This window comes from Lissotriton helveticus, chromosome 2_1, assembly GCF_964261635.1.
Source record: "Lissotriton helveticus chromosome 2_1, aLisHel1.1, whole genome shotgun sequence".
NCBI lineage: Eukaryota > Metazoa > Chordata > Amphibia > Caudata > Salamandridae > Lissotriton > Lissotriton helveticus.
Genome location: NC_136059.1, coordinates 1,451,745,089 through 1,451,763,517, shown reverse-complemented (window position 1 = coordinate 1,451,763,517; position 18,429 = coordinate 1,451,745,089). Strand labels below are relative to the sequence as shown.

General features: G+C 46.8%; 1 protein-coding gene across 2 annotated transcripts in view; it reads right to left on the bottom strand.

The window, feature by feature from the left end:
• The window catches only part of PAQR3 (progestin and adipoQ receptor family member 3), a 367,149-nt gene that overhangs the window by 110,544 nt on the left and 238,176 nt on the right, over window positions 1–18,429 (bottom strand). The window lies entirely within an intron of this gene.

Genomic DNA, 18,429 nt, shown 5'->3' with positions numbered 1-18,429 from the left:
TCATAGAAAACCATAGAAATTCAGCCGTTATAATTACCTGAGATAACCATAACTTGCGCCCCGCAATGCACTGCTCACATATTACATCACTCATGACATGGTCAGTGACATCACTGATGACATCTTAAATCCCATCACTATTGACGTCATCCACATCATCTCTGACAACTCACACCCCTATAAAATCTTTCAACAGCCACTGGCACTCCCACACAACCATTCACAAATCGATTGACAGAGCCATTCCAGTACTTACACAGCCACTCACTAATTCATAGATCAACACACATATCCACTTGCTCGCCCATACTGCCACTCATACACCTGCTCAGCCATCAATACAGCCATTGACATATCCACTCTTATACCCATAGAGGCACTCACACACTGAGTGGGTCACCTATACAATTACTCACACACCCACACACTCACCCATACAGTGAATCATACAGGTACGAACTAACCCAAACAGTTACATACACATCCCCTTCTTGCTCATACAAATAGTAACACATACTTATTCACCTATATAGTCACCGAGAAAACCATGTATTCATCCATATAGCCACTCTCACATTCACTCACTTATGCATACAGTCACTCATATACTCAGTCACTCACCTATACTGCCTTTCACATACACAATAACACAATAATGACCCATAATGACACAAGCACTTCCATACAGACACTCACTCACTCATTTAGCTTCTCACAAGCACTCACTATCCCATACATGCACTGACTCACTCACTCACTCACCCATACAGGCAGTCAAACACCTCCTCACTCACACACAGACACCCAGACAACCATAGAGATAGTCAACCAATCAATAACCCATATAGCCATTCACATACCAACTAACAAACTCATACACCCGCTTAGCATCAACTGACAGATACATTCATAAAACCAGTCACTCATCCATAAATTCATTGAGACACCTAATCAATCACTTATACAGTCAGTCACACACCCCCTCAGTCATCCAAACAGTCACTCATACACCCACTGATTTCCCAATAGACTTAGGAATATATATTTAACACTCATAAACGTTTTAAAAACACTCAGTCCCTGGATGATGTCATAATTGATGTCATTTGAGATGTTATCAGTGATGTCACGGACCATGTCATGAGTGATGTAATATGTGAGGTCATAAGCAGTACATTACAGAGGCGCAAGTTATAGTTAACTCTGGTAACTAAAATGGCTGAATTTGTCTGTTTTGTACAAGTGAAATGTCAGTCCAACTAGAACGTCCCTGTACCCTTTGTTTTTTTTAACTACATTTCTAAGGTTTTTCAAATGATAATTCCTAACTATAGTCCGAGTAATCTTTGTTTTTTGTGTGAAAAAAATAAAATATATATGTATATATATATATATATATATATTATCTACTGGCGGTCGCAAGTAGGTAGTTATAGTTAGGACCTTGTTTCTATTCAAAAAGCGTTTTTTCTTTTTCCAATAACTTTGGCGCCGGTTGACGAATCTTCGAGAAATTCTCAGAAACGTACGGCCCGCTCCGGTCCGCTCCTATCTTCAAAGTTTCGGGGTGATTCACCAAGCGGGGGCCGAGAAAAATGGGGGGGGGGGGGGGGGTCCCAAAACGTGTTTTCTCCATGTTAATTCCCATAAGAAACTTTAGACACGGCTACAGCCCGAACTGCTGAACAGAATTACACCAAATTTTGCAAAAAGGTAGTCCTTGTTTCAGAAAGAACTCTTTTTGTAAAATGGTGTAAATCCGTTCAGTAGTTCCTGAGAAATTCAAGAAAAAGAGGTGAAAAAATGCATTTCCCATAGGAAACTTTAGACAGGGCTACAGCTGGAACGGCTGAACGGAATTACACCAAATTTGGCAAAAAGGTAGTGCGTGGTTCAGAAAGCACTCTTTTTCTTAAATGGTGCAAATCTGTTCAGTAGTTGCTGAGAAAATAAAAAAATAAAAGTTTTAATATATGGAGGATCCGCCCAACCTGTCGATCACTAGCTGCATTCTAGTTGGCTGTCAACACTTCAAACCAGGAAGTGTTGGCAGCCATCTTGTGCCTCTGTAGAACCGATACAGAAAAGGGGGTGGTGATGAACAGAGTGTCTGAATTAAGCAGACCACTCTTACCCAGTCCAAAGATCAGGGCTTGATCCATCACCGTTATTTATCTCACTGCCCCATCCCAGCTCAGAACCTGGCTATATGCAAATTAGTCTGTCCCTGGCCCAGTGCATCATGGGAACAGGGCAGACCAAACTACCAAGCCAATTCTTCACCAGAAAGGAGACAAGCTACCGGGGACCGGTTTCTGGCATTTCAGCCTCTTCGGCCCGGCTTGCTTGAATCCTGATGGAGCAGTGAGAAAGGGACTCATGTCTGAGTATACCCTGCCACACCTATAGTGGCCAAAAACGATACAGAAAAGGGGGTGGTGATGAACAGAGTGTCTGAATTAAGCAGACCACTCTTACCCAGTCCAAAGATCAGGGCTTGATCCATCACCGTTATTTAGCTCACTGCCCCATCCCAGCTCAGAACCTGGCTATATGCAAATTAGTCTGTCCCTGGCCCAGTGCATCATGGGAACAGGGCAGACCAAACTACCAAGCCAATTCTTCACCAGAAAGGAGACAAGCTACCGGGGACCGGTTTCTGGCATTTCAGCCTCTTCGGCCCGGCTTGCTTGAATCCTGATGGAGCAGTGAGAAAGGGACTCATGTCTGAGTATACCCTGCCACACCTATAGTGGCCAAAAACGATACAGAAAAGGGGGTGGTGATGAACAGAGTGTCTGAATTAAGCAGACCACTCTTACCCAGTCCAAAGATCAGGGCTTGATCCATCACCGTTATTTATCTCACTGCCCCATCCCAGCTCAGAACCTGGCTATATGCAAATTAGTCTGTCCCTGGCCCAGTGCATCATGGGAACAGGGCAGACCAAACTACCAAGCCAATTCTTCACCAGAAAGGAGACAAGCTACCGGGGACCGGTTTCTGGCATTTCAGCCTCTTCGGCCCGGCTTGCTTGAATCCTGATGGAGCAGTGAGAAAGGGACTCATGTCTGAGTATACCCTGCCACACCTATAGTGGCCAAAAACGATACAGAAAAGGGGGTGGTGATGAACAGAGTGTCTGAATTAAGCAGACCACTCTTACCCAGTCCAAAGATCAGGGCTTGATCCATCACCGTTATTTATCTCACTGCCCCATCCCAGCTCAGAACCTGGCTATATGCAAATTAGTCTGTCCCTGGCCCAGTGCATCATGGGAACAGGGCAGACCAAACTACCAAGCCAATTCTTCACCAGAAAGGAGACAAGCTACCGGGGACCGGTTTCTGGCATTTCAGCCTCTTCGGCCCGGCTTGCTTGAATCCTGATGGAGCAGTGAGAAAGGGACTCATGTCTGAGTATACCCTGCCACACCTATAGTGGCCAAAAACGATACAGAAAAGGGGGTGGTGATGAACAGAGTGTCTGAATTAAGCAGACCACTCTTACCCAGTCCAAAGATCAGGGCTTGATCCATCACCGTTATTTATCTCACTGCCCCATCCCAGCTCAGAACCTGGCTATATGCAAATTAGTCTGTCCCTGGCCCAGTGCATCATGGGAACAGGGCAGACCAAACTACCAAGCCAATTCTTCACCAGAAAGGAGACAAGCTACCGGGGACCGGTTTCTGGCATTTCAGCCTCTTCGGCCCGGCTTGCTTGAATCCTGATGGAGCAGTGAGAAAGGGACTCATGTCTGAGTATACCCTGCCACACCTATAGTGGCCAAAAACGATACAGAAAAGGGGGTGGTGATGAACAGAGTGTCTGAATTAAGCAGACCACTCTTACCCAGTCCAAAGATCAGGGCTTGATCCATCACCGTTATTTATCTCACTGCCCCATCCCAGCTCAGAACCTGGCTATATGCAAATTAGTCTGTCCCTGGCCCAGTGCATCATGGGAACAGGGCAGACCAAACTACCAAGCCAATTCTTCACCAGAAAGGAGACAAGCTACCGGGGACCGGTTTCTGGCATTTCAGCCTCTTCGGCACGGCTTGCTTGAATCCTGATGGAGCAGTGAGAAAGGGACTCATGTCTGAGTATACCCTGCCACACCTATAGTGGCCAAAAACGATACAGAAAAGGGGGTGGTGATGAACAGAGTGTCTGAATTAAGCAGACCACTCTTACCCAGTCCAAAGATCAGGGCTTGATCCATCACCGTTATTTATCTCACTGCCCCATCCCAGCTCAGAACCTGGCTATATGCAAATTAGTCTGTCCCTGGCCCAGTGCATCATGGGAACAGGGCAGACCAAACTACCAAGCCAATTCTTCACCAGAAAGGAGACAAGCTACCGGGGACCGGTTTCTGGAATTTCAGCCTCTTCGGCCCGGCTTGCTTGAATCCTGATGGAGCAGTGAGAAAGGGACTCATGTCTGAGTATACCCTGCCACACCTATAGTGGCCAAAAACGATACAGAAAAGGGGGTGGTGATGAACAGAGTGTCTGAATTAAGCAGACCACTCTTACCCAGTCCAAAGATCAGGGCTTGATCCATCACCGTTATTTATCTCACTGCCCCATCCCAGCTCAGAACCTGGCTATATGCAAATTAGTCTGTCCCTGGCCCAGTGCATCATGGGAACAGGGCAGACCAAACTACCAAGCCAATTCTTCACCAGAAAGGAGACAAGCTACCGGGGACCGGTTTCTGGCATTTCAGCCTCTTCGGCCCGGCTTGCTTGAATCCTGATGGAGCAGTGAGAAAGGGACTCATGTCTGAGTATACCCTGCCACACCTATAGTGGCCAAAAACGATACAGAAAAGGGGGTGGTGATGAACAGAGTGTCTGAATTAAGCAGACCACTCTTACCCAGTCCAAAGATCAGGGCTTGATCCATCACCGTTATTTATCTCACTGCCCCATCCCAGCTCAGAACCTGGCTATATGCAAATTAGTCTGTCCCTGGCCCAGTGCATCATGGGAACAGGGCAGACCAAACTACCAAGCCAATTCTTCACCAGAAAGGAGACAAGCTACCGGGGACCGGTTTCTGGCATTTCAGCCTCTTCGGCCCGGCTTGCTTGAATCCTGATGGAGCAGTGAGAAAGGGACTCATGTCTGAGTATACCCTGCCACACCTATAGTGGCCAAAAACGATACAGAAAAGGGGGTGGTGATGAACAGAGTGTCTGAATTAAGCAGACCACTCTTACCCAGTCCAAAGATCAGGGCTTGATCCATCACCGTTATTTATCTCACTGCCCCATCCCAGCTCAGAACCTGGCTATATGCAAATTAGTCTGTCCCTGGCCCAGTGCATCATGGGAACAGGGCAGACCAAACTACCAAGCCAATTCTTCACCAGAAAGGAGACAAGCTACCGGGGACCGGTTTCTGGCATTTCAGCCTCTTCGGCCCGGCTTGCTTGAATCCTGATGGAGCAGTGAGAAAGGGACTCATGTCTGAGTATACCCTGCCACACCTATAGTGGCCAAAAACGATACAGAAAAGGGGGTGGTGATGAACAGAGTGTCTGAATTAAGCAGACCACTCTTACCCAGTCCAAAGATCAGGGCTTGATCCATCACCGTTATTTATCTCACTGCCCCATCCCAGCTCAGAACCTGGCTATATGCAAATTAGTCTGTCCCTGGCCCAGTGCATCATGGGAACAGGGCAGACCAAACTACCAAGCCAATTCTTCACCAGAAAGGAGACAAGCTACCGGGGACCGGTTTCTGGCATTTCAGCCTCTTCGGCCCGGCTTGCTTGAATCCTGATGGAGCAGTGAGAAAGGGACTCATGTCTGAGTATACCCTGCCACACCTATAGTGGCCAAAAACGATACAGAAAAGGGGGTGGTGATGAACAGAGTGTCTGAATTAAGCAGACCACTCTTACCCAGTCCAAAGATCAGGGCTTGATCCATCACCGTTATTTATCTCACTGCCCCATCCCAGCTCAGAACCTGGCTATATGCAAATTAGTCTGTCCCTGGCCCAGTGCATCATGGGAACAGGGCAGACCAAACTACCAAGCCAATTCTTCACCAGAAAGGAGACAAGCTACCGGGGACCGGTTTCTGGCATTTCAGCCTCTTCGGCCCGGCTTGCTTGAATCCTGATGGAGCAGTGAGAAAGGGACTCATGTCTGAGTATACCCTGCCACACCTATAGTGGCCAAAAACGATACAGAAAAGGGGGTGGTGATGAACAGAGTGTCTGAATTAAGCAGACCACTCTTACCCAGTCCAAAGATCAGGGCTTGATCCATCACCGTTATTTATCTCACTGCCCCATCCCAGCTCAGAATTGGCTTTTGTAGTCTGGTCTGCCCTGTTCCCATGATGCACTGGGCCAGGGACAGACTAATTTGCATACAGCCAGGTTCTGAAACTGGGATGGTGCAATGAGCTAAAAAACGGTGTTGGATCTAGCCCTGATCTCTTGACTGGGTGAGAGTACTCTGCTTAATTCAGAGACTCTGTCCATCACCACCCCTTGTTGTAAATTATTTTGTCCACCCTAAGCGTGGAAGGGTATACTCAGATGTGAGTCCCTTGCTCATTGCACCATCAGGATTCAAGCAAGCCGGGCCGAAGACGCCTGAAATGGCAGAAACCGGTCCCCGGAAGCTTGTTTCCTTCCCAGTGTAAGAATTGGCTTTTGTAGTCTGGTCTGCCCTGTTCCCATGATGCACTGGGCCAGGGACAGACTAATTTGCATACAGCCAGGTTCTGAAACTGGGATGGTGCAATGAGCTAAAAAACGGTGTTGGATCTAGCCCTGATCTCTTGACTGGGTGAGAGTACTCTGCTTAATTCAGAGACTCTGTCCATCACCACCCCTTGTTGTAAATTATTTTGTCCACCCTAAGCGTGGAAGGGTATACTCAGATGTGAGTCCCTTGCTCATTGCACCATCAGGATTCAAGCAAGCCGGGCCGAAGACGCCTGAAATGGCAGAAACCGGTCCCCGGAAGCTTGTTTCCTTCCCAGTGTAAGAATTGGCTTTTGTAGTCTGGTCTGCCCTGTTCCCATGATGCACTGGGCCAGGGACAGACTAATTTGCATACAGCCAGGTTCTGAAACTGGGATGGTGCAATGAGCTAAAAAACGGTGTTGGATCTAGCCCTGATCTCTTGACTGGGTGAGAGTACTCTGCTTAATTCAGAGACTCTGTCCATCACCACCCCTTGTTGTAAATTATTTTGTCCACCCTAAGCGTGGAAGGGTATACTCAGATGTGAGTCCCTTGCTCATTGCACCATCAGGATTCAAGCAAGCCGGGCCGAAGACGCCTGAAATGGCAGAAACCGGTCCCCGGAAGCTTGTTTCCTTCCCAGTGTAAGAATTGGCTTTTGTAGTCTGGTCTGCCCTGTTCCCATGATGCACTGGGCCAGGGACAGACTAATTTGCATACAGCCAGGTTCTGAAACTGGGATGGTGCAATGAGCTAAAAAACGGTGTTGGATCTAGCCCTGATCTCTTGACTGGGTGAGAGTACTCTGCTTAATTCAGAGACTCTGTCCATCACCACCCCTTGTTGTAAATTATTTTGTCCACCCTAAGCGTGGAAGGGTATACTCAGATGTGAGTCCCTTGCTCATTGCACCATCAGGATTCAAGCAAGCCGGGCCGAAGACGCCTGAAATGGCAGAAACCGGTCCCCGGAAGCTTGTTTCCTTCCCAGTGTAAGAATTGGCTTTTGTAGTCTGGTCTGCCCTGTTCCCATGATGCACTGGGCCAGGGACAGACTAATTTGCATACAGCCAGGTTCTGAAACTGGGATGGTGCAATGAGCTAAAAAACGGTGTTGGATCTAGCCCTGATCTCTTGACTGGGTGAGAGTACTCTGCTTAATTCAGAGACTCTGTCCATCACCACCCCTTGTTGTAAATTATTTTGTCCACCCTAAGCGTGGAAGGGTATACTCAGATGTGAGTCCCTTGCTCATTGCACCATCAGGATTCAAGCAAGCCGGGCCGAAGACGCCTGAAATGGCAGAAACCGGTCCCCGGAAGCTTGTTTCCTTCCCAGTGTAAGAATTGGCTTTTGTAGTCTGGTCTGCCCTGTTCCCATGATGCACTGGGCCAGGGACAGACTAATTTGCATACAGCCAGGTTCTGAAACTGGGATAGTGCAATGAGCTAAAAAACGGTGTTGGATCTAGCCCTGATCTCTTGACTGGGTGAGAGTACTCTGCTTAATTCAGAGACTCTGTCCATCACCACCCCTTGTTGTAAATTATTTTGTCCACCCTAAGCGTGGAAGGGTATACTCAGATGTGAGTCCCTTGCTCATTGCACCATCAGGATTCAAGCAAGCCGGGCCGAAGACGCCTGAAATGGCAGAAACCGGTCCCCGGAAGCTTGTTTCCTTCCCAGTGTAAGAATTGGCTTTTGTAGTCTGGTCTGCCCTGTTCCCATGATGCACTGGGCCAGGGACAGACTAATTTGCATACAGCCAGGTTCTGAAACTGGGATGGTGTAATGAGCTAAAAAACGGTGTTGGATCTAGCCCTGATCTCTTGACTGGGTGAGAGTACTCTGCTTAATTCAGAGACTCTGTCCATCACCACCCCTTGTTGTAAATTATTTTGTCCACCCTAAGCGTGGAAGGGTATACTCAGATGTGAGTCCCTTGCTCATTGCACCATCAGGATTCAAGCAAGCCGGGCCGAAGACGCCTGAAATGGCAGAAACCGGTCCCCGGAAGCTTGTTTCCTTCCCAGTGTAAGAATTGGCTTTTGTAGTCTGGTCTGCCCTGTTCCCATGATGCACTGGGCCAGGGACAGACTAATTTGCATACAGCCAGGTTCTGAAACTGGGATGGTGCAATGAGCTAAAAAACGGTGTTGGATCTAGCCCTGATCTCTTGACTGGGTGAGAGTACTCTGCTTAATTCAGAGACTCTGTCCATCACCACCCCTTGTTGTAAATTATTTTGTCCACCCTAAGCGTGGAAGGGTATACTCAGATGTGAGTCCCTTGCTCATTGCACCATCAGGATTCAAGCAAGCCGGGCCGAAGACGCCTGAAATGGCAGAAACCGGTCCCCGGAAGCTTGTTTCCTTCCCAGTGTAAGAATTGGCTTTTGTAGTCTGGTCTGCCCTGTTCCCATGATGCACTGGGCCAGGGACAGACTAATTTGCATACAGCCAGGTTCTGAAACTGGGATGGTGCAATGAGCTAAAAAACGGTGTTGGATCTAGCCCTGATCTCTTGACTGGGTGAGAGTACTCTGCTTAATTCAGAGACTCTGTCCATCACCACCCCTTGTTGTAAATTATTTTGTCCACCCTAAGCGTGGAAGGGTATACTCAGATGTGAGTCCCTTGCTCATTGCACCATCAGGATTCAAGCAAGCCGGGCCGAAGACGCCTGAAATGGCAGAAACCGGTCCCCGGAAGCTTGTTTCCTTCCCAGTGTAAGAATTGGCTTTTGTAGTCTGGTCTGCCCTGTTCCCATGATGCACTGGGCCAGGGACAGACTAATTTGCATACAGCCAGGTTCTGAAACTAGGATGGTGCAATGAGCTAAAAAACGGTGTTGGATCTAGCCCTGATCTCTTGACTGGGTGAGAGTACTCTGCTTAATTCAGAGACTCTGTCCATCACCACCCCTTGTTGTAAATTATTTTGTCCACCCTAAGCGTGGAAGGGTATACTCAGATGTGAGTCCCTTGCTCATTGCACCATCAGGATTCAAGCAAGCCGGGCCGAAGACGCCTGAAATGGCAGAAACCGGTCCCCGGAAGCTTGTTTCCTTCCCAGTGTAAGAATTGGCTTTTGTAGTCTGGTCTGCCCTGTTCCCATGATGCACTGGGCCAGGGACAGACTAATTTGCATACAGCCAGGTTCTGAAACTGGGATGGTGCAATGAGCTAAAAAACGGTGTTGGATCTAGCCCTGATCTCTTGACTGGGTGAGAGTACTCTGCTTAATTCAGAGACTCTGTCCATCACCACCCCTTGTTGTAAATTATTCTGTAGAACCGAGGCACAAGAAAAGAGAAAAAGAAACGCGCAAAACAAGAAAAGGGGGCTGGGTAGAAACACCTTGACCCCCTAGGCCTGCTCAGGGCCCAAAAAAGCATTAAAAAAAAAAACGAATCGGCCGGATTCACGAACCCAGCGTGAATTCGGCTGCTTGAAAATAAAAAAAACTAAGTGCGGGCTCCCGTGCTTGGTTTAATTAAGCCCCCGGGTAGGCCAGGTCCCGCGGGCTGTAAAGAAATGTGTGGGGGGGCCCCAATCCCCCCACACTGCCCCGGACACCACCCCGGCGCTTTGCATAAATATTTACGGGGGACACATGGCCCCCCCGCAGCCCCAGGGACCACCACCTTCCAGGGCTCGTTTTTTTACAGTTTGGGGGGCCACCAAGGCCCCCCAAAGCCCCGGGGACTGCCACACCGTTGAATAGTTATACCGGGGGCACACTGCCCCCCCACAGCACCAGGAAGGCCCACCCCTTGGTGTGAGCTCTCCCCCCCACACGCCCCGGGGACCGCTACTTCCACGGGGCACTAATATTTAAATGCGGGGACCCCCGAGCCCCGGGGACCACCACCTCCTGGGGCTTTGTCAATGTTGGGAGGGGGGCCACGCAGCACCCCTTCTTGAGCCAGTGATGGCCCTGGGGACCGCCAACCCCAGGGCCGGCTCCTGCAGTGTCCCGGGGTGCCCACCCCTGGGACACTGCTGTTTGCTATGACAGGGCAGGAGCCTCACGGCTCCCGTCCTGTCATAGCAAACTGTGGTTTGGTTTTTGGAAGAGAGAGCAGAGAACCTGCCCTCTCTTTCAAAAACCAAATCAGATTGCTTTTCCACACGGGGAGCTGCATCTTAGCAGCTTCCCATGTGGAAAACCAATGTCGGCTCCCGCAGGACGCGGGGAGCCGGCGGGACCGTTGGGGCATTGGGGCTCCCCCCCGCGGGCTCTTTAAGGAGAGGGCCAGCCCCCATCTCCCGGGGCTAGAATTGGCCCAGGAGGGGGGCCGTGTGCCCCCCTCCCCAACAAAAATAGGAAGGCCGGCCCCGGGGGATGGGGGTCCCCGGGCCATAATTGGCCTGAGAAAGGAGGCCATGCAGCCCCCCTCCTCAAAATAAATAAAAAAAACAATGGCCAGGCCTCGGTGGATGGGGTCCCCGGGGCCAGAAGTGGCCCCCCTCCCCCCAAAAATAAATAAAGGCCGGCCCTGGGGGATGGGGTCCCCGGGGCCAATAGAAGCCTCAGGAAGTGGGCCCCACAGCCCCACTCCAAAAAAAATATATATATATTTATGTGGCCATGCCCTGGGGGATGGGGTCCCCAGGGCTGGAATTGGTCACGGAAGGGGGCCCACGCGGCCCCCTTCCCGTTCAATTTTTTTTTTAATGGGGGTAAGACCCTGGGGGATGGGGTCCCCAGGGCCCAAAAAAAAAGTAAAAAGAAGGAGGCCACACAGTCCCCCTTCTGAAAATGTAAAAAAATGCAAAACATCGCGATAGTGCTGGAGGCCCCGCCCCCTCCCAGCAATACTCTACAAACGTGCCCTGTGGCGCGTTTTACAATGGGGAATTAATTCCCCTTCAATACTGGGGGTCCCTGGGGGCCAACTAGCCCACCAGGTACCTCCAGTAAGCGCCTCAGGGCTGCGTTGCAGAGTGGTGTTAAAAGGGGCCTGGCGCTTACTGGAGGTACCTGGTTGGCTAGTTGGCCACCAGGGACTCTCACGATTGAAGAGGAATTCATTTCCCAACTTAAAACGAGCCACAGGGCATGTTTGCACACATGTCACCTTAGGCCCGGCCCCCTGCCTTCACCACTGTGCAAACGTGTCCCCTGGCGCGTTGTAAGTTGGAGAATTAATTCCCTTTGAATACTGAGGGTGCCTGGGGGCCAACTAGCCCACCAGGTACCTCCAGTATGCAGCAGGGAGCTGCGTTGCAGAGAGGTGTTCAGAGGCCGCGCCCCTTTTTACACCTCTCTGCAACACAGCTCTGTGGCGCTTGTTCACCAATAGTTTAACTACTCGCAATTCGGCCATTTTAAACACCGTGCTACGGAACATTGTCACGTGACGTGACTACAAACCCAGTATAATGGACAAAATACTTGTAGTTTTTACCATTTCGCCACTCGTTTTGCCGTTAATCACAAAGTACATTTCATTAAATGCAAAGTATCTCATATCAAAACGTATATTTATACACTAAGAGTTGAAAAAATAAATATTCCTTTCATATAGGCATTTACAAATCCACGAGGTTAGAGATAAAAAAACATTTCTGCCGAATTCGGTCTCTCAATAAAGTTTAAAACAAAAACTTTTCAATGGGAAACTTCAAAACGTTATCGCACCGTCCATACTGACACTACCCTTCTCAAATACAAGGCACGCAATCTTACTATAACCCCAGTGGGTATTCCAGCACCTCCCTCCAACTTTTATTCTTCTTGTGAAGAGCAATACGTGTCGCTAACATCAAGCCTGTGAGCATGGGAAGAATATGCGTACCTACACACCCGGTCTATCTAAAACAGAAAAAGATTAAAGGGTTTCTCTCATGCAGGACTGAGTATGCTGTCTACGTACTGCAGTGCCCATGTGGCTTGCGGTACGTGGGCAGCACGATTCATCCTGTCCAAAAGAGGGCGTTGCAACATCTGAGGGCCATTCGAAATGGAGATAAGGCTTACCCAGTAGCACGCCACTTTGAAGCTCATCACGACAAAAACATTCAAGGTCTTAGCTATTTCGTTATAGCCTGCGTCCCATCTAACATCCGGGGAGACAATCGCGAAAAGAAGCCTAGGAGACTAGAGACCTTTATATTATAGAACTTAATACACATATAAAGTTGTATATAGGTACACTGTTAGGTAACGATAACTGTAATGTAACTATAAAGAACATGAGCACCCTTCATGAATTTGGTTTAAACTATTTCTTTTTTTTAGTATTTGGGTATACATTGTCACATGTGAGGCACTTTGATATGATTGACTAGAGGAGACTGGAGTTTTTAATTTGTAATTTTCGCCCACTGGGGCTTGATGTTAGCGACACGTATTGCTCTTCACAAGAAGAATGAGAGTTAGAGGGAGGTGCTGGAATACCCACTGGGGTTATAGTAAGATCGCGTGCATAACCAATGAAGTGCCTACCTTGTATTTGAGAAGGGTAGTGTCAATATGGACGGAGCGATACAGTTTTGAAGCTTCCAATTAAAAAGTTTTTATTTTAAACTTTATTGAAAGACAGAATTCGGCAGAAATGTTTTTTTGTCTCTAACCTCGTGAATTTGTAAATACCTATATGAAAGGAATATTTATTTTTCCAACTCTTAATGTATATATATACGTACCGATATGAGATACTTTGCATTTAATGAAATGTACTTTGTGATTAACGGCAAAACGAGTGGCAAAATGGTAAAAACTACAAGTCTTTTGTTTATTATACTGGGTTTGTAGTCACGTCACGTGACAATGTTCTGTAGCAAGGTGTTTAAATAGGCCGAATTATGAGGAATTAGCATTTAAAAAACCTTAGAAATTCACTGAAAAAAACAGAGGTTTCAGCCACGTTAGCTGGACATTTCACTCATACAAAACCATTGAAATTCCCCTGTTATGGTTAGTTCAGTGAACTATAACTTGCGCCCCCGCAATGCACTGCTGATGACGTCACATATTACATCACTCATGAAATGGTCAGTGACATCACTCATGACCTCACTGATGACATCATCCAGTGAATGTGTGTCTTTCTGAAAAATAAATATTTTTTATATATGTATATCTAAAGGTCGATGGAAGAATAAATGGGTAAATAAGTGTCTAAATGGATGTTTTTTTTTGTAAAATTGATTGTATAACATACTTATTAAGTGTATCTTACTGAATACATGTATTAGCGAGTAATGTTTAAATATGTAAATATCTGTGTCAGTGTCTCACTTTGTGTATAAGTGGCTGCATGGGTTGGTGAGTAGCTACATGAGTGTCTATATGGGTTAGTTGGTTTTTTGAGTATCAGTAGGAGTGTCTGTATGGTTTGGTGGAGGGTATTACTTAGCGCACAGATGCATGAATGACTGACTCACTGTATGTGTTTGGAAGACAGCATGTGTGCAGGACTGTATGGGTGGATGAGTGTGTGTATGGGTGTGTTAGTGAGTGAATGGCTGTCTCAATAGTATCTTTATGAGTAACTACATATGTTTTAAACTAGTATATGTGAGTATTGATGTATATAAGTGAGTATAAGTGAGAGTGAGAGATTGGAAGAGTTCCTGTATAAATAAGTATGTGTTTCTATAAGTGATTGTTTAAGAGAGTAAGTATGTGTACGTTTCTGTAGAAGTAAGTGTAGTGGTGTGTGTATAGCTGTATATGCAAGTAAATGGATGTTTGATAGTTTATTTGCATGTGTGAGTATGTGTGTGAGTAACTCTATGGAAGAGTATCGGTGTGTAACAGGATGTATAGGTGTATGAGTACATATGATGAGTGAGTACATGTATGAGTGACTATATAGAACTGTTGGTGAATGAGCGGATGTGTATGTAGATGTTGGAATTACTGAATAGGTTGTTGTAACTGGTATTGGTAGCTCCATTTTTTTTAAAATGTTAGTTTCTATTTTTGAATGTGTGTATCAAAGGTTATATTACGGTGAGAGGAGGTCTGCCACTCTTTCACAAGGATGATGTCATCAGTGATGTCATTTGAGATGTCATCAGTGATGTCATGAGTGATGTCACTGGCCATGTCATGAGTGATGTAATATGTGACGTCATCAGCAGTGCATTGCGGGCGCGCGAGTTATAGTTAGCTGAACTAACTATAACGGGGGAATTTCAATGGTTTTGTATAAGTGAAATGTCCAGCTAACTATAACGTGTGAAACCTATGGTTTTTTCAGTGAATTTCTAAGGTTTTTTAAATGCTAATTCCTAACTATAATGTGGCTGAAACCTATGGTTTTTTCAGTGAATTTCTAAGGTTTTTTAAATGCTTATTCCTAACTATAACCTGGCTCAAACCTATGGTTTTTTCAGTGAATTTCAAAGGTTTTGTAAATGATAACTTTTAAATGTATTAATTGTTATATTTTTTTTATACTGATTTATTACATTGTTTTAAACTATTTACTTTTTGATATTTTATTTTTTAAATGACATTACATATTTTTTATATACATTGATTTTTTTTAAATATTGAAATTGTAATATTAGTTTTTTTTATTATTCCTATTTTTTTAATTTATACATATTTTATATAGCAGGCAATGATATCCTATGGAACGAAATTCAAGTTACTGGCAAGTACGGTTAAAATTACTTGTCAGGATCAGTACTGGGCGGAAAGATGCAGCACTGAGGTCTCTCCTGATAACAGGTGAGTAAATCGGAATTCGTAGTTCGGCTGATTTTAGAGGAATATTTTAAAGTTCCAAAACTCCACACTTAGAAGAATTTCCAAGTGAAACCAGTCAATGTTAGCCTATGGAAGGAAATTCAAGTTACTGTAAGTATGGTTAGAATTACTTTTCAGGATCAGTAGTGGGCTGAAAGATGCAGCACTGAGGTCTCTCCTGATAACAGGTGAGTAGATCAGAATTCGTAGTTCTGCTGATTTTATAAGAATATTTTAAATTCCAAAACTCCATACTTAGAAGACTTTCCAAGTAAAACCACTCAATGTTACCCTATGGAAGGAAATTCACTTAGCAGGTAAGTAGTGTTATCATTACTTTTTCTTACTCAGTGGTGGATCCTGGATCCAGCACTGGTGCATCTCCTGTAAACAGTTGAAATAATGCGTTTAAGTCATACAGGCCATTTTTAAGGAATATTTTTAGTTTGTGAAAATAGACACTTAAAAACTTTTCTGGTGAAAACTAGACAATGGATTCCTATGGAAGGAAATACAAGTTACTGGTAAGTACGGTTAGAATTACTTTTCAGGGTCAGTGCTGGGCTAAAAGATGCAGCACTGGGTTCTCTCCTGATAACAGGTTGAGTAAATCGGAATTCGTTGTTCGGATGATTTTAGGTGAATATTTTAAAGTTCCAAAACTCCACACTTAGAAGAATTTCCAAGAGAAACCAGTCAATGTTAGCCTATGGAAGGAAATTCAAGTTACTGGTAAGTATGGTTAGAATTACTTTTCAGGATCAGTAGTGGACTCAAAGATGCAGCACTGAGGTCTCTCCTGCTAACAGGTGAGTAAATCGAAATTCGTAGTACATCCAGTAAGCGCCACTGAGCTGTGTAGCAGAGAGATGTAAAAAGGGGCACGGCATGCACCACCTCTCTGCAACGCAGCGCAGTGGCGCTTCCTGGAAGCACCTGGTGGACTACTTGGGCCTTATAGTCCCTCAGGTTTGAAGTTGATTTTTTTCCCTAGTTTAAAACGCGCCACAGGGCGTGTTTGCACACATCACGTCAGGCCCCGTCCCCTCCCTTCACCACTGTCTAAACGCGCCCTGTCACCATTCTAAGTTGAGAGATTAAGTCCCCTTCAATCCTAAGGATCCCGAGGGTCAAACTAGCCCACTAGGTACCTCCAGTAAGCACCACAGAGCTGCGTTGCAGAGAGGTGTAAAAAGGGGCGTGGCCTTGAACACCTGTCTGCAACGCAGCTCCCTGGCGCTTATTGGAGATACCTGTTGGGCTACTTGGCCCTCAGGGACCCTCAGTATTGAAAGAGAATTAACTCCCCAACTTAAAAAGCACCACGGGGCACAATTGTACGCTGATGAAGGAAGGGGGCGTGGCCTGATGTGACATGTCTGCAAACACGCCCTGTGGCGCGTTTTTTGTTAGAGAATTAATTCTTAATCAATCCTGTGGGTCCCTCGGGGCCAACTAGCCACCAGATACCTCCAGTATGCGCCAGGGGGCTGCGTTGCAGAGAGGTGTTCGGAGGCCACACCCCTTTTTACAACACTCTGCAACGCAGCTCCGTGGCGCTTACTAGAGGTAGCTGGTTAAACCGCGTCACAGGGCGTGTTTGCACACATGTGAACTCAGGCCCCGCCCCCTCCCTTCACCACTGTGCAAACGCGCCCCGTGGCACGTTTTAAGTTGGGGGATTAACTCCCCTTGAATACTGGGGGAATTTGGGGGTGAGGCCTTGGGGGATGGGGTCCCCAGGGCCCGAAAAAAGAAAAAGAAAGTTCACAAAAAAAACCAAAAAAAACCAGGATCGGCCCAGAGGCCACGCCCCCTTATTGCACCACTCTGCAAACGCACCCCCTGGCGCGTTTTAAGTTGAGGGATTAACTCCCCTTGAATACTGAGGGTCCCTGGGGTGCAACTAGCCCACCAGCTACCTCCAGTAAGCGCCACAGAGCTGTGTTGCAGAGAGGTGTAAAAAGGGGCGTGGCTTCAGAACACCACTCTGCAACGCAGCTCCCTGGCGCATACTGGAGGTACCTGGTGGGCTAGTTGGCCCCAAGGGACCCTCAGTATGCAAGGGGAATTTGTTACCCCTCTGCAAACGCGCCAGAGGGTGTGTTTGCAGAGTGGTGCGATAAGGGGGAGTGGCCTCTGAGCCGATCTTGTTTTTAAAAAAAAATTATTTTGTGAAGGGGGCTGTGTAGCCCCCCTTCCTTTTTCTTTTTTGGGGCCCGGGGGACCACATCCTCCAAAGCCTCATCCCCAAAGTCAAATTTTGAAAAATATTTACGGGAAGGGGGCCGCGTGGCCCTCCTCCCGAGGCCAATTCCGGGCTCCGGAGACCCCATCCCCTGGGGCATGACCACATTTTTTATATTTTTAAGGAGGGGGGCTATGGGGGGGCCCCCTCCTCAGGCCACTTAAGGCCCCGGGGACCCCATCCACCGGGGCTGGCCCTCTTCGTTGGGGACCATAGGGGGTCCCCAATCCCCCCACAGTCCCTGCCGGCTCCCCGCGTCCTGCGGCTCGCTTCTGCAAGAAAAAGACTTATGACTGAGCATTCTCAGGAGCAGCACCGAGAATTTGGAATGCACTTCCGCCAAACATCAGAAGAATCAAATCCATCGCAACCTTCAAAAAGGAAGCAAAATCATACTATATAGGCAAATATCTCCCATAAGACTAATTGGACGACTGCTTGTCTATAAACTGCTCACTTGTCTATAAACTGCTCACTTGCATTCATTGCTCCGCTATCCGTGGGATGGTACAAAGACTATCCTGTTATTTAGCTGTGCCTTGGTTATTTAACTACTGACTGTATATATGTTTATATGCTATACTTAAGTGTGAAACAGTAATGACTGGTTTTGTCCTCTAATGTTCTGGTTTTATCCACTAATGTACTCGTTTTGCTGAAACGCTACTGTAAAGCGCTCTAATACCCTACACTGGGTCATGTTCACGCTATAGAAAACACTAAATAAATAAATAAATAAATAAAGTTATAGTTAGGA